General features: G+C 46.7%; 1 pseudogene; it reads right to left on the minus strand.

The window, feature by feature from the left end:
- Window positions 1-3,753: 3,753 nt before the first annotated feature.
- Window positions 3,754-17,310, minus strand: LOC115511193 (annotated as a pseudogene).
- Between the last annotated feature and the right edge of the window lie 1,455 nt (window positions 17,311-18,765).

An 18,765-nucleotide genomic window follows, 5' to 3' on the forward strand; every position in this document is an offset into this window, starting at 1 on the left:
GGGCCATTTTGGGGCTCAGGTACACAGGTGGGCTGATTATTGGAAGGAAAGGAGGGAGGGAGAGAAGATGGATGGATGGATGGATGGATGGATGGATGGATGGATCTACTGACCCTAGATCTACTCCAGGGCTGGAAAAGTGCATGTGTTCTCCCCTTCTGCTCCCACTTGAGGACATGGGATGGGCTTTAACGTAGAACAGCAGGCCTGAGAGATTGGGAAGCAATAAAATGAGGGTGAGTCAAGGTCTCCCCATCTGTCCATAGACAGTAGGTGGTGTGGCTCCCTAGAAAGCACTGAGCAGAGCTGTGTCTGAATCCAGGGGTTTTGGTTCCACCACTTGTTACTTGAGTAACACTGAGTGGCTTCCTTCAGGTTCCTCACTTGTAAAATGGAGAACGGTGTCTACCTTGTGGGATTGGTATGAGGATGAAATAATATACTGCATGTGAAGTGCTAGACCCATGGTGACACCCATTAGCTGTGCTTTCTTCCTAATGTGGACTTGTAAATGTCATAACAGGAAGGGAGCTTGGGGGCTCTTTAGGCATTGTTCTTCTGTTTTTTTCTTTTGAATCTAAAGGAAGTGTGTAGAAGGGCACCTGTCATAATTTTTGCTTTACGACTCCCTCACTGATTCATGCATGACCCTCTTTTATTAATCTACTTACCTACCCATCTATCCATCCATCCATCCATCCATCCATCCACCCATCCATCTGTCCATCCATCCGTCCATCCATCCGTCCATCCATCCATCCATCCATCCACCCGTCCCATCTGTCCATCCATCCATCCATCCATCCATCCATCCATCCATCTATCCATCTTCTCTCCCTCCCTCCTTTCCTTCCAATAATCAGCCTATCTGTGTACCTATGCATTTAAATATTTATTTATCAACCTTATATTGTTATCACTTCTATTTTTTGTTTATGATGATATGACTATTCATGAAGCCAACATCCAGCATGGAAGCTAGATTCCTGATATTAACTTCCATCTACCTCTATGTACCCACCTTTCTCATCCTTTTCCCCTCCCCCATTCTAGGCGACTACTATTTAAAAATCTTTTTTTAGTTTTGTTTTGTTTTGCTGAGAAATTTAGGGGAAAGATCTTTATTTTAAAATTCCATGAACATCGCAAATTATACCAGTCACATTATCCACAGTAAAAATGACTCCTTTAAATAGGACTTTCCTGTTCTTTCTGATTCAAGAGCAAATTCTTGTTTAAGTGACAATAACTGCAGAATTTCAGGCTACACTCAGACCAAAACAAGTCCCTTATTTTTATTTTATTTATTTTATTTTATTTTATTTTATTTTATTTTATTATTTTATTTTATTTATTTTATTATTTTTTTGTTATTGTTCCCCTGAGCTAGGACGCTGTATATAACGCACAGGCTACATATAGAGGAGTAGAAATTATGATCCATGTTCTCAAGGACTTTTGTTTTGACATAGGTTAAAATATTACATGACACCAGAGTAGTAATGTAAGGTTGTAAATAAACCCTAGCCATAAGTGCTAAAAAGATTCTAGTAAGCTTATGAATCATAGGATCCACCACCATCCTTTGTCTGAGGGCTGGCCTTCTCCCAACTTTGTTTTTTTTTTTTTTTTTTTTTTTTTTTTAATTTAAATTCAGGTTAGTTAACATACAGTATAGTCTTGGCTTCAGGAGTAGAACCCAGTGGTTCATGTCTTACAGATGACACCCAGTGCTCATTCCCCCAAAGTGCCCTCTTTATTGGCCCATCACCCATTCAGCCCCTCCCTCCACCCACCTCGCCTCCAGCCACCCTCAGTTTGTTCTCTGTATTTAAGAGTCTTAGGATTTGCCTCCCTCTCCGTTTTTTTTTTAATTTTTGAAAATATTTTATTTATTTTTGATAGAGACAGAGCACAAGTGGGAGAGGGGCAGAAGAGAAGGAAACAGAATCTGAAGCAGGCTCCAGGCTCCGAGCTGTCAGCACAGAGCCCGACGTGGGGCTCGAGCTCACAAACTGCGAGATCATGACCTGAGCTGAAGTCGGATGCCACCCGACTGAGCCACCCAGGCGCCCCTCTCTGTTTTTATCTTAATTTTCCTTCCCTTCCCCCATGTTCATCTGTTGTGTTTCTCAAATTCCACATTGGAGTGAAATTATATGTTTGTCTTTCTCTGCCTGACTTATTGCGCTTAGCATAATACCCTCTAGTTCCATGTGACTATTTAAAATCTTGAGCTCATTGTTCTTTTTTGAAAAAACACATGCTTATCATATTTATATGTTTCCCTAAAAAACATTTGGTAGCTGTTTTTAGCTTTTAAAAATAATGTCATGCTGTATGAAATCTTTTGGGGCTTACTTCTTTTTTTTTTTTTTTTTTGCTAAAATTTATCTATTTATTGTGTCTGGTTGTAGTTCATTCACTTTTATTGCTGTATAATATTCCATTCTGGGATTGTACTAAATTACTTGCTCATTATTCTGTAGATGTGCATTTGGATTGTTCTCAGGTTTTTCTAATTTTAAATTTTTTTATTTTTTTACTCTTATTCATTTTTGAGAGACAGAGGGAGACAGAACACAAGCAGAGGAGGGGCAGAGAGAGAGGGAGACACAGAATCCAAAGCAGGCTCCAGGCTCAGAGCTGTCAGCACAGAGCCCGACGCGGGACTCAAACTCACAAGCTGTGAGATCATGACCTGAGCCGAAGTTGGACGCCTAACTGAGCCACCCAGGCATCCCTCAGGTTTTTCTAATTTTAAACCGTGCTACCCCGTATGTATTTGAATATATCTCCTGGAGCACATGTGGAAGGGTTTCTTTGGGTATGTATAACTCTAGGGTGTAAATGGCAGGTTATGGGGTATGTGAATGTTCAAGTTCAAATTTTTCAAGCTGTTTTCCAAAGTAGCTCTGCTGATTTACATACCCATCAGCAACGTGGGAAAGACCCAGTTGCTTCTTTACTTTTTCTATCTGAATAGGGAAAAATGGCATCTCGGTGTGGTTTTGGTTTGGCCTTTCCCGATCACTAATGAGATTGGACATCTCTTCATAAGTGTATTGGCCGTAAATGTTTCCTTTAATACTATTTTAATGATGATGGGGCACCTGGGTGACTCAGTTGGTTAAGCTTCCAACTGTTTTTTTTTAATGTTTGTTTTTGAGAGACAGAGATAGCGTGTGAGTGGGGGAGGGGCAGAGAGAGAGGGAGACACAGAATCCGAAGCAGGCTCCAGGCTCTTAGCTGTCAGCACGGAGCCCGACGCAGGGCTCGAACTCATGGACTGCCAGAGCATGACCTGGGCCGGAGTCAGAGGCTTAACTGACTGAGCCACCCAGGCGTCCCATGAAGCTTCCAACACTTGATTTCAGCTCACGATTCATGGGATCGAGTCCCGCTCTGGGCTCTCTGCTGACAGCTCAGAGCCTGCTGGGGATTCTCTCCCTCCCTCTCTCTCCGCCCTTCCCCCGCTCGTGCATGCACTCTCTCTCTCTCAAAATAAATAAACTTTACAAAAAATACCGTTTTAATGATGGAGCTGTAAAGGTTTCATGGCAGCTTGGGTGCCCGCAATGGGCTTTCCTGGAGGAGTCAGGGAGGGGCCTTCCGAACTGCAGGTAATGTGTTTCTCCCTGGGTAGGAGCTTGTTTTGCCGCTGCTGGGTTTCTTGCTCAGGGCCATGAACTTCATGCCCAGAATTTCCAGAGAAGCTTCTTTCCTTCATTGGATGTGAGAGTCTACCTCTCACTACTGACTTTCCCGGTCCAGGCTCTCACCTCCACCGGGAACTGTAGGAGACAGGGAGGGACAGCCAGCACCGGACAGGTCTCAGAAGGCTGCTGAGGCAGGAGAAGCTTTGGCAGTGGCTGCAGACGTCATGGCAAGTGCCTCTCCTGGGTCAGCACTCCTAAATAAAACAGGAGGGCACCGAGGATCCTACGTCACTGAGGAGGGCCTTGTGGTGCCCGTGACCTGCCGAGGAAGCGGGGAGCTGGGGCAAAGCCTTTGTTCTCAGACTTCGCCTTGGAGACCACCTTGAGAGTGTTGACTCCAGACTAACTCTCCCTCCTTAAGTGTTCCCCCTGCCCGGACCAGGGCAGCCTGCATCTTTGTGCATCTTTAGACTGGAGCTGTGAGGGGCAGAGGGGATGGTTGACGGGACTGGGGTGTGACTCTTAGGGACGGTCTGGATTCAGCATGCCTTCAAGCTAGATGTGCAGCAGGAGTGCCGCGTGGCTTCTGCTCTCAGTGCCCCCTGTTGCCCTGGAATCTTCCCGTCCCCTGGAAGCCGTTTCTCTGTCTGAGGTTCCCTCTTAACTTGGAAGGGAATCTCCTCTTGAGGACACAGAAGATGCAAAGTACAGTCAGGGGAAACAACTTCCAGCCAAGCAGGATGACGGTTCCGAAGAGGGAGCTGAATGTCTGGCATCTGGTGACGGAAAGATACCAGGATGAACCAGGCTTCCTGCTCCCACCGCTCAACCCCCGGACAGGCTCAGCCTCACCTCAGGCTCCGGGAGCAAGCCTGTACCTTGGGTTGAGGGAATCGCCTCGCCTCTCTGAGCCTCAGTTTCCTGATCTTTAAAATGGGGCTTATAACGTGTACCTTAGAACGTTTCTGTGTCAGATGAGAACTCCCAAACACGGTCCCTAGTAGGCCCTCAGTAATTGTTGAGCCTGAACAGCTTTTGAGAGGGTGGGTGGGAATGAGGGACGATAAGTCACTAAATCACAGGAAGATCTGGTGGACTGTGTGTGTGGTCAGGCACCAGCTGTGTGGCGAGAGCAGGACTTCCTGCTGTTTCGTGCCCAAGGCGGCAGCACCCTCTGAAGAGGTTGTCATAATCTGTTCGTCTCCAGCCAGGTGATTTGTACGACTCCAGGGTAAAACCTTTGCACGTGGCAGGTGAGGCTAGCCAGCTGGAGGCTTGGGACACCGTGTGCTGATACGGTCACTGTGGGTGTAACTGAGACAATAGCCCTTCCTTCATTCCTTCCTTCCTTCACGCAAAAGAGGTTCAAGGAGCATCGCTATCCTTCTAGGCACTCTTGGGATACAGCCTTGAGCAAGACAGACATAGTCCCTGCCTCACAGAGCTCCTGCTCTGGTTGCGGGGAGGGGGGACAGGGAAGAAAAAGCAGTCACGTGACCCTCGGAGGGTTCTGAGAGCCTACACGGGGGCACCTGACCTGGTCCGGAGGTGGGGCAGGTTAGGCAAGAGTTTGTGGAAGAAGTGACCTTTGAGCAGAAATGTGAAGGGCGGATAGGCGTTAAACCACATGTGGCGGATTGCGTTTTCCAAAAATGGCCATAGCAAGACCCTGGATGCCTTCTAGAACCTCGCCACTCCCCGCCAGAAGGGGAGCCTACTTTTTAAAAAAAGTTTGTTTGTTTGTTTATTTATTTATTTATTTAGGGAGAAAGAGAGACAGAGAAGGCGAGCATGAGAGCATGTGTGCGAGTAGGGGAGGGGCAGAGGGAAAGGCAGAGAGAGAGAGAACCCCAAGCCCTGACAGTGGGGAGCCTGACGTGGGACTTGAACTCACCGACCACAGGATCGTGACCTGTGCTGAAGACGGATGCTTAACCGACCAAGCCCGCCAACCCCCGCCCCCCCCGAGAGACAAAACACTTGTAATATCTAGGGGTTCTGTTCTGCGCGACCATTTAAGTCTGTGATGAACAGTTGGAGATACTAACTTTAAAATGTGTGATGTGGGTGCCTGGGTGGCTCAGTCAGTTACATGTCCGACTCTTGGTTTCCGCTTAGGTCATGCTCTCATGGTTTGTGAGTTCGAGCCCCACATTGGACTCTGTGTTACTGGTGCGGAGCCTGCAAAGGATTCTCTCTTTCTCTCCCTGTCTCTCTCTCTGTCCTTTCCCCACTCGCTCGCACGCTCTCTCTCTCAAAATAGATAAGTAAGCTTAAAAAAATATATATGATGAACTACATAGTCCTTCACAGTTATCTCAAAAATGTTTTGAAGACTGCTGTTGAACATCCTGATAAGGATTTTATTTTATTTTTGCGAGAGCAGTGGTGAGCCGCCAAGGGCTTTAAGCAAAGGAGGGACAAGATCTGGCTTCCTTTATAAAATGTCCTCAGCTGCTGGGGTTGGAGGGGATGGGCTGTTAAGGGTGATGGTGAGTATGAGAGAAGAGTCTGGGTGTCCAGGTAAGAGATGATGTTGCGAGGCGCCTGGGTGGCTCAGTGGGTTGAGTGTCCAACTTCAGCTCAGGTCATGATCTCACAGTTTGTGAGTTCAAGCCCCGCATCGGGCTCTGTGCTGACAGCTCAGAGCCTGGAGCCTGCTTCAGATTCTGTGTCTCCCTCTCTCTCTGCCCCTGCCCTGCTCACTCTCTGTCTCCGTCTCTCAAAAAATGAATAAACGTTAAAGAAGTATATATATATTAAAAAAAAAAAGATGATGTTGCCTTGAACTTGGGGATGAACATGGGCAGTGGCAGCAGAAAGAAATGGATGGGGTCAGAGAGATGTGGGAAGTGAATTTGGTAGAACTTGGTGAGGGGTTGGGTGAGAACAGTTCCCTGGCTTGGACGACTGGGTTGATGGAGTGTCTCTTTATTGATATGGGGAAGGAGAAGGAGCCAGGGGTCTGGAGAAACTACAGAGAGCAGCACAATGCCATCTCTCAGATGACCGTGACCAAAGCACCTTCCTTGGGGAAGGGGGACACTACCTCCCTCTGGCATCTCTGTGCGGGGACTTTTACAGGACGGAGGTCTGACATGGTCATCCAGAGACGTGTATTACTGGGTTCACCTCCCAGCTCGTGAACTTAAGAGCCACGTGACCTTGGACAAGTCATTTTACTTCCCTGGGCCTTGATTTCCTCATCTGCGTGAAGCAGGGACACTTAGCTTCTTTGGGATGCTCTAGGTGGAGGCTGGAATTCTGTTTCCAGGCTGGAACCCTCTGGTGGAGCAGAGGCAGATACTATTTAGGGAGGGAGGCATTTCAGAAACAAGGAGCTAGACTCTACGTTGGTGCCACAAATTGCCTCCAATGGAGGCGGTTTGCTGAGGAGATTGTGATGCCGTTAGTGGGTTTTCTCTTTGCTTCCCTTTGGCTGGAGCATACGGAGGAGGGCTGGGGCTCTGGAGCCCTGGGAGGGATGTGCTCAGCTGCAGGAGTGAGTGGGACTCTGCCCTCTGAGGTCACTGGAGGGGGGTGGCTGAAAGAGAGCGCAGACACCCCGGGGATGCCCTTGTGAAGGCCAGGCCGTGAACTTTGGAGCAGCGAGGGTGATGATTTCCTTCACCCCTCCTGCCGTATTTCTGCAAAGTCTGATTCAACCCTCGGTAATAGCTTTGTTTTTATGAAGTCGGAGCAAGAGTGGTGTAGCCTTGTCCGCACTGTCCCCTCCCCCGACTAGGGTGGGTTTGTTTGTTTGTTTGTTTATTTATTTATTTATTTATTTATTTTCCTACTAGGGTGGGTTTAAGAAGCATGTTTCAAAAGTAGTGACTGGCAGCAAAGTGATGGTGGTTAGCAATGCAAGAGGGAGAAACTTCCTTGCTGTGGCTCGAAGCCCTGTGTGGTCTGGTCTCTGCTTGTCCCTCTCCCACCTCTTCTTTCTCCCCCGCACCCTTCTCTTCACTAAGCCCCGGCCACATGGGCCTCCTCTCTGCTGTTCACCGTGTCTCGCTCCCCACCCCCATCGCGGGGCCTGGGCACACCTGTTTCTTCTGCCTGGAAAACGCTCTGCCTTTTGCTTGGCTGACCCCCTTTCGTCTTTCATGCCACGGCTGAAACATCGCTTCGCCAAAAAGGCACTTCCTGAGCAAAGCAGACTTCTCCTGTTTTCGTCTGTGTTAACACTTAACTTCTTTCCCCCCGCAGCACACGTTACAAGTTAAAACTGTAAAGGTGTTGCGTCTCGTTGATGGGGCCTATGGGATTGTGAGCTTGGTGAAGCAGAACTAGGCCTGTTCTGTTTACCGTGGGATCCCCGGCACCTAGAATAACGCTACCACATAGCAGATGTTCGGTAAACACTCGTCGAATGGCACGAATGAACCTCTTCCTCCCCAACACAATAGGGCAGAGGGAGCTCTGAAAGAGAAGGACCTGACAATGGCGTCATGCAGGGAGAATGGTCGTATAAGATAGGGAACCTTGTACCCGTCTCATGAGGGGTTTGGTGAAGAATAACCGAGAAGATGCAGGTGGAGTAGTCCAGACAGGGAACATGACATAGTCACCCACGGTTGGCCATTTGGGTGGGTGGGTGGGGCCCTTACCTCGGAGGAATTTGGAGATGTTCACGTGCCTTCTGAGGGGGCTCCGCAGTGTACTGTGAGCCACTTGGCAGGTGATCTGGGAGTGGAGTGAGGATAAGTCAAGGGTCACCAGGGCAGCGCTGACAAGGGTGCAGGACGAAGCATCTTTAGGCAGGAAGATGAGGGTCTCCAGGGCCCGAAGCTCCACGCCATCTTGAAACCATCTCAGATGTATGTTTTTGGGAAAGAAGCCAGTTGATGTGCAGGTGAGATTCACTCTCTGGTCTGGGCCGACCCTGCTGGAGGGGCCAGAAATCTCCGGAAGAGAGGGCTTCACTTTGAGCAAGGCAAAGTTGAGGGAGAAGAGGAGAAACGAAGATGGCAAGTTACTCTCCGGTGTGATACCCCTGCTTAAGGTTCACCCAGCTAGTCTTACCCCCCATCTCTCCTCTCCAGTTTTCTCTTCTGCGTAAGTTTTATTGTGACACGTCTTAACATGGCAGCTTGCCAACTGGCCTCGCTGATTGCTTCTCCACCCTTCCAGTCTGCGGTCGGACACCAGACCATGGTGATCAGAACTTGTCATTCCCCATCCTCTGCCTTATCTCCCCTCCTTCCCAAAGTACATTGTTTTAAAAAGTCGTATCAGGTAAATAATTAAAAACACATCCCTTGCATGCAGGAGTGCTGTTTCGAAGGGGCACATGCACCCCCATGTTTATAGCAGCACTATCGACAATAGCCAAAGGATGGAAAGAGCCCAAACGTCCATCGATGGATGAATGGATAAAGAAGGAGTGGTATATCTATACAATAGAGGATTACTCGGCAATCAAAAAGAATGGAATCTTGCCATTTGCAACGACGTGGATGGAACTGGAGGGTATTAATGCGAAGCGAAATTAGAGGAAGACGAATATCCTATGACATCACTCGTATGAGGACTTTAAGACACAGAACAGATGAACACAAGGGAAGGGAAGCAAAAATCATATAAAAACAGGGAGGGGGACGAAACATAAGAGACTCTTCAATATGGAGAACAAACAGAGGGTTACTGGGGGGGTTGTGAGACAGGGGGTGGGCTGAATGGGTAGGGGGCATTAAGGAATCTGCTCCTGAGATCCCTGCGGCACTATATGCTAACTAACCTGGATGTAAATTAAAAAAATAAATAAATTACAAAAAACCGAAACAAAACACATCCCTTGCTTCCTCTCCTGGAAAAAAATTACAGATCAACCACTTTTAACTATTTCAGTTGATCCTTTGGACATTTCTGTGTTTCTAAATAACATGTTTATACAATTATTTCTCTGTTTTTCAATTTTATATATTATGGGTAGACCTTCTACTATGGAAGATAATGGTTTAGCTCTCTTACATCTCCCTCTACCTGCCATTCACACTTCCTTTCCTTATGTCCTCCTATCATAGACACATTAAAATCATTTACCAGTATCAGCCTTTATATTTCTATGACCAAAGGAGCATTGTTCACAACGGGGCCATTTAATATATATCATGATTACCTTTTCTTTCTTGTATAGCTTTTTGTTTTCCCAGGACTTTTAATCTCTTTTCTTTAAAGTTTTTATTTATTTATTTTTTATAAAAAAAAATTTTTAATGTTTACTTCTGAGAGAGAGAGAGAGAGACAGAGTGCGAGCAGGGGAGGGGCAGAGAGAGAGGGAGACACAGAATCTGAAACAGGCTCCAGGCTCTGAACTGTCAGCACAGAGCCTGACGCGGGGCTCGAACCCGCAAATAGTGAGATCACGACCTGAGCCAAAGTCGGACGCTTAACTGACTGAGCCACCCAGGCGCCCCATAAAGTTTTTATTTATTTAAGTAATCTCTGTACCCAACGTGGGGCTCAAACTCATGACCCAGAGACCAAGAGTCACAGCTCTTCCCACTGAGCCAGCCAGGCACCCCTAATCGTCTCGTTCTTTTCATTTGCATAATTTTTATGAACCTGTGACAAATTCATCCCTAAAGTCTCTGCCAGATAAGTATAACTCCTCCCAGTAAGTCTGACGCTGCTAAGTACTGGAGTGAACTTCAGTTTAGGGTACGTGAACACTTGGGAGTGGACAAAGACTTTTCAGGGATTTTATGCGTTTGGGTTAAAAAGAAAAAAGCCCTTTGTGGGGCACCTGTGTGGCTCAGTCAGTGAAGCGCCCAACTCTTGGTTTGGGCTCAGGTAACGATCTCATGGTTCGTGAGTTTGAGGACCGCATTGGGCTCTGCGCTGACAGTCCGGAGCCTTCTTGGGATCCTCTGTCTCCCTCTCTCTCTGCCCCTCCCCTGCTTGCGCACACGTGTGCACTCTCCCTCTAATATAAAAAAAAAACATTAAAAAAAATAGAAATTACTCATCATGGGACTTTAACAATGATCAACAAATGTTTTACCTATATTTGTACCATCCACTGCATTAGTTTATTTTTTTTTCAACTTTTTTTTTTTTTTTTTTTTTTTTTTTTTTTTTGGGACAGAGAGAGACAGAGCATGAACGGGGGAGGGGCAGAGAGAGAGGGAGACACAGAATCGGAAACAGGCTCCAGGCTCCGAGCCATCAGCCCAGAGCCCGACGCGGGGCTCGAACTCACGGACCGCGAGATCGTGACCTGGCTGATGTCGGACGCTTAACCGACTGCGCCACCCAGGCGCCCCCACTGCATTAGTTTAAAGAAAATACTAGACACTCTGCCATTTCATTCACAACTACCTCAGCAGGTATACCTAAGACTTAAGAATTTGTTTTTAAACATAATAAAAATCCCATTATTGTACTTACAATTTAATAATTCCATTGTATTATCTGATACTTGTCAGCGTTCAAATTTTCTGCTTGTCTGACAAATATCATTTTATAACTGGCTTGTTTGACTCGGGATGCAACCAAGATCCGGATTTATGTTTTGTTGCTATGTCTTCTCTTTTCTTTTTCTATTTCTTTTTCTTTAGCAGGCTCCATGCCCAACGAGGAGCTTGAACTCACGACCCTGAGATCAAGAGTTCACATGCTCTACTGACTGAGCCAGCCAGGAACCCCTTGCTATGCCTTTTTTTTCTTTTTTTAAAAATGCTTATTTTTTACTCTGAGAGAGTTCTGAGAGAGAGAGAGAGAGAAAGAGAGGGGGAACACGAGCTGCCAGTGCAGAGCCCAAGGCAGGGCTTGATCTCATGACCATGAGATCGGACAGTCAACTAGCTGAGCCACTCAGGTGTCCATACATCTCCTTTTCTGAAAGAATGTCCCTTCCCTTTTATTTTTCTTCACATTTATTTGTTGAAAAAAACCAAGTCTGCAGAAAAAAACCTGCAGAATTTTCCACATTCTGTCTTATATTCCTGTGGTATCATTTGACATGATCCTCTCTCCCCTGTATCGCCTGCAGTTGTAGCTAAAGGATCTAGTTGATTAGAACCAGGTTCATCATTTTGGCAAGAATACTTCATAGGTGGTGACAACTTCCTTAATGCATTTCATTAGGAGCCATGGACTATCTGGCTGTCTCTCTGTTTATGGTGTTCAGGTTGACTAGTGGGATTCGGTGTTGTCAGGGTGATCCGTTATGAATTCTCCACCAGCCTTTAGCCCAATGTCTTTAACAACCGTAGATTATTGCTGTCTAGCTCCGTCATGCCATCAGTCACCAGGAGTTGCACACTGGTGATGGCCTACATCTGAGAATTATGTTCTGTATCGTTTCTCGTAGCTTCCCATTTGATTAAGCTCCATTTGCCCACAGTGGTGGTGGGCTTAATGACATGCCCTTCATTGACGGTCTGACCTCACCATTCCCTTCCTAATTTGTGTATCCTCTCATTTTTCTTGATTGGCTACGTGGCTAGGAGTTTATAAATATTACTGATTTTTTTTCAAAGAACCAGCTTTTGATTTTATTGATTTTTCTCTCAGTTTTCCATTTTCTATTTCAGATTTCTGCTTTCTTTTTCATTATTTCCTCTCTTCTGGTTACTTTGGGTTTCACTCATTGTTCTTGTTCTAATTTTTAAGGTTGCTGACTTGAAACTTTTCTTCTGTCCTAATGTAGGCATTTTAGTGCTATAAATTGCCCCCTGAGTACAGTTTTAGCTTCATCCCACAAACTTGGTATGTTGTACTTTCATGTTCGTTCAGTTTAGAATGCTCTCTCATTTTCCATTTATTTCTTCTTTGGTAGCACATTATTCAGAAGTGTGTCATTTTGTTTCCAAATGTCTGGGGATTTCCCAGAGATCATTTTGTTTATTATCAATATAATTCCAGTGAGAACACATCTTGCATGACTTGGCTCATTTTAAATTTCCTGAGACAATTTACAGCCCAGGATATCGTGCATCTTGGTAAATGTTCCCTTTGTACTTGAAAAGAATGTGTTTTCTGCTGTTTTGGGGTAGAGTGTTCTATAACTGTCCGCTCAAATTGTTTTATAATGCTGTTCAAGTCTTCTACATACTTCTTGATTTTCTGCCTACTTGTTTTGCCAATTATTGGAAGAGGAGTGTTGAAATTTGAGACTATTGGGTACATAAACAATTAGGGTTGTTGTATTATCTCATTTAAAAATGCTTTAAAGATGTTTCTTCATTATCTTCTGGCTTATATCGTTTTTCAGTGAGAACTCTGTCAGATTCATCTTTGATCCTTTGTATCAATATTTCCTTTTTCCTCTGGTTGCTTTTAAGATCTTGTCTTTATTACTGATTTTATGCAATTTGAATATGATGCATTTCGGTGTCGTTTTCTTCATGTTTCTTGTGCTTGGAGTTCACTGAGCTTTTTGGATCCATGAGCTCATATTTTTCATCATATCTAGAAAAAAATGGACCCATTATTTCTTCAAATGCTCTTTCTGTCTCTTTCTTTCTTCAGATTCCGTAATACATATTTATTAGGCCACCTGGCGGTTTTGCACAGCCGACCGATGCTCTGTTTATCTTTTTTCACTCTTTGACCTTTTTGTGTATAATTTTGAATGGTTTCTATTGCTGTATTTTAAGTTCATTAATTTTTTTCAGTTCATTGACTTTTTTATCTGCCATTAATCCCATCCAGTGTGTATTTTTCACCCTAGGCATTGCAGTTTTCATCTCTAAAAGTGAAATATGGATCTTTGAAAATATTTTCCATGCCTCTACTTCACATATTCAGTCTTTCCTCTATTTGACCACACATGGTGTGGTTATACTAACTGTAATGTCCTTGCGTACTAATCCTGTCTCTGTCTTTTCAGGTTAGGTCTGAAATGATTGATTCACCTTATTAATGTATTTTCCTGCTTCTTTCCTTCTTGCTTAAAATTTTTATTGAAGTATAGTTGACATACAATGTTATTTTAGTTTCAGGTGTACAACATAGTGATCCCACAATTCTGTATTTTATTTTGTATTTATTACCACGATAGCCATAGTGACCATCTGTCAGCTTGGTAACTTTTTATTGCAATTTTTAAGGTTCTGAACTGAAACTTTTCTTCTGTCCTAATGTAGGCATTTTTAGTGCTATAAATTGCCCCCTAAGTATGGTTTTAGCTTCATCCCACAAATTTAGTGTGTTGTGAATTTTACTTTGTTTGGTGTTAGATATTTTGTAATCCTATACATATGTTTGAACTTGTCTGGGGACATGGCTAAATTACCTGGAAATGGTTTGAGGTTTTCATGTGTTGTATTTAAACTGTTGTATTTAAGTTTACAGGATCACAGTGTCATTTGGTTTAGGGCTATTTTTTTTTTTTTTAACCTCTTACTGAGGCAGACCCTTTCTGCATACTCTACTAGATGCCCCACGAATTACAGGGTTTTTCACTCAGGTTGGTGGGAACAGGCACCATTCTTGGCCTTGTGTGAGCTCCAGGGATATCTCCCCTTGAGGCCATGCACATGAACTCATGTACGTCTGTGTTCTCATGAACATTCTCTTCAGTACACAGCCAGATACTCAAGATCTTTGGAGTTCTCTCTCTGTGTAGCTTTCTCATCTTTGGTGCTCTACTCTGAAAACTCCAGCCATTTTGCCCTCCTTGGACTTCTAGCTCCTTCTGTTAACTTGGGGAGACTGCCAATACCCATCTGAGTTCTCTCTTACTGAATGGTGGCATGGAAGCTTTCTCAGAGAGTAAGCTGGAGGCAACCTTGGGTTTCACGTTTGTTTCTCATCTCTCAGGGATCATTATCTGTTGTTGCCTGATGTCCAATGTTTTTTTTTTTTTTTTAAAGTTTATTTATTTATTTTGAGAAAGAGAGAGAGAGAGAAAAAGCAGGGGAAGGGCAAAAAGAGGGGGAGAGAGAGAATCCAAGCAGGCTCCACCCTGTCAGTGCAGAGCCCAACTCGGGGCTCGATCTCATGAACTGTGAGATCATGACCTGAGCTGAAATCAAGAGTCAGATGCTTAACCGACTGAGCCACCCAGGCACCCCTCATGTCCAGTGTCTTGCCAACCATTGTTTCCTATAGTTTGCCCAGATTTCTCGTGGGCAAATAAATCCAGTCCCTATCACCATTTTGGTAGAAGGTACCCTAAGTATTCAATTTGCCCTAGGTATTCAACTCTGCCTTGACACAGGCCTAACAAAGGGGGAGCCTTGGGCTAAGAGCCGGGAGCTTGTGATTTGTCTTAGAACAACGGGCTGGGTTTTCAGGGATCTGGACTTACCATGCACAAACACCCTGGTGCCTGGTCCGGATTTTAACTCCACATCAGGGGTCCCTTTCTGGAACTTCACACAGTAGTAGGTACCGGCCTCTGCTGGGGCGATGTTACTGATGAGGATGGAAAAGTCCAGGTTGTTTCTCCTTGTGGGGTCTGAAACATTTGTTACTTCGGGGGGAGTCGGGGTCTCCCCCTCTAAAACTGAAGATTGACTCCCGGCCTGGCCCTGTCCCCCTGAACCACTCGACCTTCCCAGTGGGGATCAGCGAGGTCACGGTGCAGTGAAGAGTGGCCGCCTCTCCGGCTGCCGCAGACACCGACTTCTCGGGCTGGATCACCTGCAGTTCCGCCTCACCTGCCACACCTGGAGGGAAAACACGGCAGTTCCAGGTCCCCTGCCCGGCCCCGGGGACTTGTCTTGTAGCTTTGTTGTGGGACTAGAACTGGAGACTTTGAAGAACACTCAGGACTGTTGTCTGGACGGCCCAGAGTCTGTGGACCTGGTATCAGGCTGATGTGGGTTCAAGGCCTGACAACAGCACCAGACAAGCTTGTCGCTTGGGGGAAGTCCCTCTCTCTGGTTTCAGTTTCCTCTCTGTCAAGCAGGAGGGATCATCCCTTTCCCTATTAGTGCAGCGATATTTATTTATTTATTTATTTATTTATTTAATTTTTTTAACGTTTATTTATTTTTGAGACAGAGAGAGACAGAGCATGAACAGGGGAGGGGCAGAGAGAGAGGGAGACACAGAATCTGAAACGGGCTCCAGGCTCCGAGCTGTCAGCACAGAGCCCGACGGGGGGCTCGAACTCACGGACCGTGAGATCATGACCTGAGCCGAAGTCGGCCGCTTAACCGACTGAGCCACCCAGGCGCCCCAGTGTGGTGATTTTTAAATGAAGACATGGGTTGTCAAGGACTCGGAGTGAGTGCTGTAATGGCCAGAATCAGCAGAACCGTTTTTACGTGCTCCTACTTGCATTCACTAAACCCTGGAAGGATTCGACAGTGAGTTTCCATAGACCCTTCTGCATGCCAGGCATCATTCTAAGCACGTAAGTACATGAACTAGCTCCTGGAACTCCCACCACTACTCTGGGAGAATGGCAGTATTGTTCGTCCCTGTTTCCAGACAAGACAGTGGAGGCACGGGGAAGATCATAACTTGTCCCAGGTCAAACAGGGTATAAGTGATGCACTTGGATTTGAACCCTGGCAGGTCGGTTTCAAAAACTATCTGTGCTTTGGGGCGCCTGGGTGGCTCAGTCGGTGAAGCGTCCGACTTCGGCTCAGGTCATGATCTCACGGTTCGTGGGTTCGAGCCCCGCGTCGGGCTCAGAGCCTGGAGCCTGCTTCGGATTCTGTGTCTCCCTCTCTCTCTCTGCCCCTCTCCACTTGTGCTCTGTCTCTGTCTCTCTCTCTCAAAAATAAACACTAACAAAAAAAAGATTTATTAAAAAAAACCAAACAACCTGCGCTTTTAACCACTTTGCTGAACGGCGTTTTGACTGAGCTCTCAACCCGCCAGGAGGAGAAGGGGTGCTTTGCCTGTCTGCTGAGTGTGGGGGTCAGCTCTGGGGAGAAGGGAGTGGGCAGGCAGGATTAACTCCCACATCAAGAATATAACTTCAGGGGATTCAGTCAGCTGAGCCTCAACTCTTGATTTTGGCTCAGGTCATGATCCCAGGGTCAAGAGATCGACCGTTACACATATTAAATATATATGCGTATATATTTTATTTTAGGATGCTGAGATTTTGGGAGACTTAGTAGTCTACAAAGTACCATTTACCAGTTTTCTAACAGTTCTGCATGGCATGTGGAGTCCTTGTGATCGATCGATCTATCTATCTATCTATCTATCTATCTATCTATCATCATTTCCATCTTAATTAGGGCAGCCCTGAGTCCCGGGTTCTAGGGTTTTCAGCAGGAGTCAGATGCTGCACTGTCAACTCCTCCCTCAGGGTGGCACCAGGTCCTGCAGGTCTAGCCGCAGGGGGTCATGGAGCCTTCACAGTGTGACAAGAGTGTGGGAAGGGAGGAGGGGTGGGAACCCCGGTCATTGAGAAATGTCATGTGGGGTAAATCCTGCCTGGACCTCCATGGGAGAGGAAAGTGCCCCTCCAAGTAATGAGCATTCTGGGCGGGGGGGGGGGGGAGTACGGTATGTTTGGGAGATGCTTCCTGTAAAAGAAAACATTTAGAGAAATGTCTTAAGGAGGAAGAGTCGGTGAAGAAAGAGGGTCTGGAACAGAGGTCCATCTGCCCCCCTGCCAGTGAGGGATCAGGTGAGCATCCCTGCATGGTGGCCCCCGAGGATGGCCCTCACCCGTGAGGCCCAGCAGCAGAGGCAGCAGCAGGCGGGGTGGGGAGGCAGGTGCGGGCATGGTGGTGGCCCGGAGCCTGGTCTGTCTGAGTGTCGTCCTGGAGAGGTCCCTGGGACTCTGCTCTGCAGTGGGAGGGGAAGCCTGGACTCCCTCACATAAGAGGAAATGACCGTGATGGGTGGAACGAGCTGTGGGATTTTGACCATTTCTGCTTCTGGATTGTGAAATAGGAATCAGACTCAGCTAAGAAATTACTGCTATAGGGGCACCTGGGTGCCTCAGTCAGTCGAGCGTCCGACTTCGGCTCAGGTCATGATCTCGCGGTCTGTGAGTTCGAGCCCCTCGTTGGGCTCTGGGCTGATGGCTCAGAGCCTGGAGGCTGCTTCGGATTCTGTGTCTCCCTCTCTCCTCCCCCGCTCATGCTCTGTCTCTCTTTCTCTGTCAAAAATAAGTAAAACATTAAAAAAAATAAAAAAAAAAAAAAAGAAATTACTGCTATAAGGCTCCCAAGATGCTTGGAGAGTTACAGCAGGCTCCCTCAGTGCTGAGGCTGTGCCCCTTGGCTGCCTCGCTCCATGTCAGAGGCCCTGCAGGCTCTTCCTTGTCCGGCAGCCCCAGGCACACAGTCTACTGGAGTCTTCGAGAACGTTCTAACAAACCGGGCTCAGATGAACTGCCCAGCTGACCAGGAGGCAGGGTTCTGGGAATGGGGCCTCCAGGGCATGGGGCCCCCTCCGGAGGGGTCAGTGGTAAAAATGTGCCACATCTGATGGGCACCCCTGAGAGTACTCTTGCAGGGAGAGTGGCTTTGGGTGAACAAGGAGTTAGGTCTTTGGAGGGGAGGATGGCTTCTGTTCTAGAGGGTGGAGAAGGGACTTCAGCAGGTTCATCCTGCAGGAACAGCAACACGCCCCACACCCAGGAAGAAGAGGGGTGCGTCTTCTGTCTGCCCGGCTCTGGGGCCAGTTCTGGGCAGAGCGAGCGCATGAGCAGGAGGAACCCCCGCATTGAAAATGCTTTTCTCTTGAGCAGCAATGGCCAGCACAGAAGATTGTGTCCAGAGCCCGAGAAGACGTGAGCTCCTCACATCCACGGCCCCCCACTCCAGACACTGCCTTCTGTGACTCAGTTTCCCCACTCTTCCCGACCCTTGCCTCCATCCCAGCAGCCGACTGCATGTTGGTGATACGAAATAGCAGAACGAAAGAGGAAGTCAGAGATGGGATTAGATGGCTCTGTCACAGGATGAGTTTTCTCTTCCCTTGAGATGCTATTATTCTTCTAGCTGTTTGGTTTCTTTTTCCCCCTGGGAGAGCTTGACTGTGAGAACCTTGACAAGGCATTGGCCAGAGTGTTCCCTTTAGCATCCATTATTCTAACCCACTTCCTCTTTTCAACGGTGACAGGTTGTAGTTCCCAGAGCTGACTGTAGCAACATCCCCTTCCTCCTGCTCTTTGACTTGCCTTCCATTGAGAAGTGGGTAAATATCCCTTCCCCTGAATCTGGGCAGGCTT

Source organism: Lynx canadensis, chromosome A3 (genome assembly GCF_007474595.2).
Source record: "Lynx canadensis isolate LIC74 chromosome A3, mLynCan4.pri.v2, whole genome shotgun sequence".
Taxonomy (NCBI): domain Eukaryota; kingdom Metazoa; phylum Chordata; class Mammalia; order Carnivora; family Felidae; genus Lynx; species Lynx canadensis.